Source organism: Danio rerio, chromosome 17 (genome assembly GCF_049306965.1).
Source record: "Danio rerio strain Tuebingen ecotype United States chromosome 17, GRCz12tu, whole genome shotgun sequence".
Taxonomy (NCBI): domain Eukaryota; kingdom Metazoa; phylum Chordata; class Actinopteri; order Cypriniformes; family Danionidae; genus Danio; species Danio rerio.
This window is the reverse complement of record NC_133192.1, coordinates 25,392,956-25,398,497: the sequence shown is the minus strand read 5'-3', so window position 1 is coordinate 25,398,497 and position 5,542 is coordinate 25,392,956.

Sequence of the window (5,542 nt, the reverse complement as noted above, 5' to 3'; positions counted from 1 at the left end):
CATTTGTATACACATGTGCTAGAAAGAAATATCAGGTCATGGTTTGAACTTTTTTCTACAAATGTCATGAGAAAGGAAGCAAAAACTACTAAACGGAGACATTTTCTGTAGGCATATCAAAGTGCAATAAATTACATATTATAGTATTCTTTGGCCATTACAGTGGACACCAACCTGATTTCAGCAAGTAGGACATGTTCCTGAATTAACGTCTATGTTGACCCTGGAACAACATTCCAATCAGCCAATCAGAATTAAGGGACATGTTTAAGTTTAGGCTTCTACATGATTGTTATCCAACTATTATTCCCTTCTGACTTTGGTAATAATTTAGTTATGGTTGGGTTTAGGGGTAGGAAATAGGTATTGATTACATTTTCCATATATAAGGTAACTTATTATGTTCTTTTATGTTCTAATTATGTTCTAATATGTTCTTTTTGTTGTCTTTAGAGTGATATAACTAAATATAATAATTATCACACAAATCGAAATCAATGTGTGCAAGCGGATGGCCTTGTTTCTACTATGAACGTACACTTTTAACCCTTACTGTAGATTATGCAGTAAATAACTGTAAAATAGCCAGTGTTATGATGTAATAAAAGGAAACAGTATTTTACTGTTAAACGAGCAGCCTTTATATGAAATTGTGTAGTGCAAAGAATAAAGTATAGTAATTTACTTTATTTAGCCATCACAGGTATAGTAACTGTGATAATAAATGGTAAATTACTGTTCAACCATTACTGTCTCATCTACTCTGATGCTTTATGGTGCTATATAGAATATTGCTTTTATCTTAATGCAAAAAAAAAACATTGATTTAGACATTGACAAACAAATACACAGGATGTCTGTCTTATTCTAAACTCAAATTTGTGAAAACAGTTTTCAGAATATGCTGGCCCTTTAAGGGAGCCAGGTGTTTAATTTGTTTACTTCTGAGTGTGCTCCATTCTCTGTTTAGCAGTTCAGAATCAAATGCAGAATCTGGTGTTTTAAGCCTTAAATAAGAATCTACAATGAGTAAGTAAAATGTGTTCAAATGTTTTTGAGAGTTTCTAAAGTAAGTCTGTGCATTAAGTTATATTGTAGTTGTCTTAAACTGTGTACTTGAAGGTTACATTGTTAGCTAGTTAGCCTTTCCTCATATAACTTCTCACATTACTTTAATTTAAGTATATTTATTCATTGGATATTGCCTTTTCCATAATGTACAGTTTTTGGCAAATAAGCTGATTTTATACACATAAAAACTATTAAATTCCAATCTCCTCAGTTAGGTAGATAATGTGCACAGGAGTCACCACAGGTATTCGCAAACCTCAACTGTCAGGTCCCAGGGTGTGAATTTGTTGCTAAGTATTTTTCAGAGCTGTGTTTCCAACTGTGAATTCCTAAGGACGATAAACACGTTTGTTTTCTTGAGCTTTTTAAAGTAAATAATAATAATAATAATAATAATAATAATAGAGCCTTTGGATTCTCTGTGGTGCCAACTTTATTTTATTTTTTTTTTTTTACAATTATTTGAAACTTTTTATATTGTGAATTGATGTGTGTGCCTGTTTTACAATCATGTTTCTATCTAGAGTAAGTTTGTGTGTGTGTTCTTTTGATATGATACTTTTTTTAATTATTTAAAACTTTTAAAAAAACTTAATTGTCTTTTTTCTTTTGCATCTTTTTATGTTTTTAACCTTATATTACTTTAACCTTGTAAATTAGGAGTCAAGTAATGCCACGTTAGAGCTTATTCAAAGGTAAGTATTATACTGTATATGAACAACACATTTAAAGGCGAAATTAAAAAATATCTCTCTTAATTTTTGCAGAGGCTCAATAAAGTTTATTGGAAAACATCAAATGAAGTAGGTAAAAGTGATATTTCTAGAATAAAATGTTTCTTAAATAAATTCATAAATCAGGTTATTTGTTTAGTTTTTTTATTACTATAGGTTTGATACAACATGAGGATCAGTGCTGAACAATTTTTATCATATTTATTTTTTTGCTTTGGATGGAGTTCGTTAATTAATTTATTTATATTGTTTTAATTGGATATATGATTGTAATAAATGTTGGCAGTTGCTTAAATGTTGTCAATGTTGTTCCTGGAGGGCTGCAGCCAGCAGAGTTTAGTTCCCACCCTGCTTCAACATTACCTGTAGATTTCTAATAAGCCTCAATTAGTTTGATCAGGTGCTTAATTAAAGTTAATGCTGAATTGTGGAGACTTGTGGCCCTCTGTTATATGTCAGATCATGATACTTAAATGTTTCACACCTTTGTTATATACGCTGCATGTGTTGTTTATTCATTGAACCTTTTTGTATCATTGTAAATAGAAAATGTATTGATATCTGCTGATTTCTTTAACTTTGTACATTTTCTGTTGTATATTTGTTTGCTGCCAAAACAATAAAATACATTTGTCTGAAGAATTGATATGCTTTCTAATAACACTTAAGAATACTGATTAATTTTAGTAACACTACAATAACTCTAAATGACATACAGTACCATTAATGTGTATGCAGTATAATGCTGTAAGTTGTAACACTACAGTACAGTAAGTAACTGTAAGCAATTTTCAGTTAGTTACAGATACTGCTCTACAACAGTAATTAACTGACAACACTGTTGCCAGCAACTCACTGTAATGATTCAGTAACAGTAATTCACTGGCAACACTGTTGCCAGTATTCTACGGTAAAAAAAAAGCCTGGTAAGGCCTAACAGTGTAACTAAAGGAGTTCCACAGGGTTTTTACTATAAATATATTATACTACATATAATATTGATAAAAATATTTTTAAAAATGCATATTTTCATTATTACCAAGTTATTAACCAATCTGATACTAATTAAATTAGTAAAAAAACTGTCCTTAGCGATGGCCTTCGGTCACAGGATATTTATTTACTGTCTGTTTCTAAAGTGCGGACTGAGATGGGAGAAAATAGTTGTAAATAAGCAGCACCTTTTGCATGGAATAATCTACAAACAAAGTTTCTGTTGAAATAATTGATTTTAAAAAGAGTATAAATAATTTAGAAATTGAAACACAGGCTTGTAGATGTTTTAGAAGAACATTTCAGATGGCATTTAGAGGCTTTTTGTATTTGAAATCTTCAATGGTGTTGTTTCAGCTCATTTTAAATAAGTAGGTTGAACAAACAGCAAAGCTCATTTTTCGAGCGTAGACTTAAGCAATAATGTATTATTTATAGCTATAAAGTCTAGTCTGGCAGAAATTCTACTTGTTACAAACATTCAAAAATCTTCTTGATAAAAAATTGTATCATTTTCAATAAGAATGATTTTTGCATTAGAGCAAGGTTTGCAGTTTTAAAAGAGTCGCTTTTTTAAAAGAGATTTAAACATTGCTACAATATGAGCATTTGATTTGATTTATTTATTTATTTATGTTTTGCCTTTGAAAAATGTGTCAATGAAGCTACTTTAACACTGTTAAAGATTGTCTGCAGTGATATCTCGTGTAGCACTATTGCACTGCAGCCATCTTGAGTTAGACTCTTGGTTTGTTCATACATTAATAATAGACAGTGGCTGTTTCTCAATTCCAAGAACGCAGAGAACGGACTTGTGTTCTTCTGGAGACCGGTCTTGCCAGGTGTCCTCGGAAGAACGAACTCAGGAGACTGCGAGGGCAGAGAACGCGTCCTTTGAGAATTGAGATGCTGCATACTTCCTGATGGTCATGTGACTTTCACGTCTTTTAAATGGTAACTTATTTAAACATTACAGCCTTCATACAACGATTTATTGTTTTTCCCTTTTCAAAATATATACTTTGCATAAAAAACATTATAAATCTATAATGCACAATATGAATAAAACAGATTTTTATACGAATTTCAGCAAACAAACAACCTTAATGTGTTTATTCCTTTATTAAGATGTCCATGGTAATGTTTACTTTCACCGTTTCATTTAGGGAAACTCCTGATGTAAATAAGTGATATCTCTGAACTTTAATAATAAATCTAAATAAAATGCAGCGCTTCCCACCTCCAGTCGCAATGACTTCTGAGACTTCCAGAGCGAGTTCAGTGCTCAAGTCTGCATCGTTGTGTCCTCGATATCAAGATCACATCCGGGAAGTTTTACGCGTCCTCCGTACTTGCGGTCTTGAGTATTGGAACTGAACTTGGGCAGCTGATGATGACGTTACACGAGAACACAAGGATGCAAGACCGCTGAAGAAAGCATCTTGAGAAACAGCCAGAGGCTCTTTTACAAAGCTCAACACCTCTGGCCAAGCTGTAATATAAATAAAACACTATTGCTTTTTTTAAGAGGTGGAGCTGCTCAAAATGTTCAATCCTGGCTTCCTGTTTCAGTGGAAATTACATCAACACACCAATTAACACTAAACAAATGCATGTGAAACAGTTATATAGCTAGCCTCAGCAAGGTATTAATCCATTTCAAATATTTCTTCTGTGTCATACATTCTTCACCAGATGGAAAATGTAAATCATCTAAATTTTTGCAAGCATACTTAATCACACACACACACACACAGCTCAGGTTTTCACCCACATCTGCAATCATGCATAACACAATATGAATGCAAACACTTAATTTCCTCCAGGATGACTATATCTATTATATTATCATAACATTTTATCATATTCTAGGATATATTTAATAATGTCAAAGCTCTGCTCTCCCTTTGTCAACAACTGCCTAATTCATCTAGATTGTAAAGATTTAAGGAGAAACGTCTAAGGCCAGATTAAACAAAACTAAGAACTGCATTAAGCCTCACGAGGTCTGAAATGAGGTCATCAAAGAAGGAGGCTATTGAAATACTTCATTATGAGCAGTATTGGGATCACATGTTTTATGAAGACCAGCAATCTGATGACTGTCCTATAAATAAACAGTATGACCCAAGTCAACACTAAGACATTTCTGGACCATATTCCCTCAAAAAACACAGGGATGGATTTCTGATATGCTGGTGATGTAGGCACTTCTTATTCAACACTTTCTTCAACTTGAAAATGGTTGGTCAAAATGTTGCTCAAAATTGCAACATATTTACTACTTTTTTATGCCTATTTTTAGTTCTGCCCACTTTTAATTGGATGAAAAATCCCTCAAACATTACCCCAACAGGTTGGTTATTGTTTGGGTTTTATCAGTTTTTCCAGTTCCGAATTAATACTTTAAAAATGATCCCAGTGTCTAAACATTGAATAAATATTACATTTTGACAGAATAGGTATTTCACAGAAGTAATTGATAGAAATTTCTTAGTACTTAAATGCACAGCAGCTGATATTCGTTATTCCTTTTGCACATGCACTTCTCAGCTCATATTTATCTGTTTATCCAGATCTGTTGCTGTTTTGAAACAAAAATGGTCCAGTTCAGTGTTGACATCTACAAACAAACCAAGTAGTCCGAAATCGATTCAAAGCACATGTGCGAGCTGCTCATACATCACATGAATAGTTGGAAAAATTAAGTTGCAAAAACAAAGTACACAGTTAATGCCGAGTTC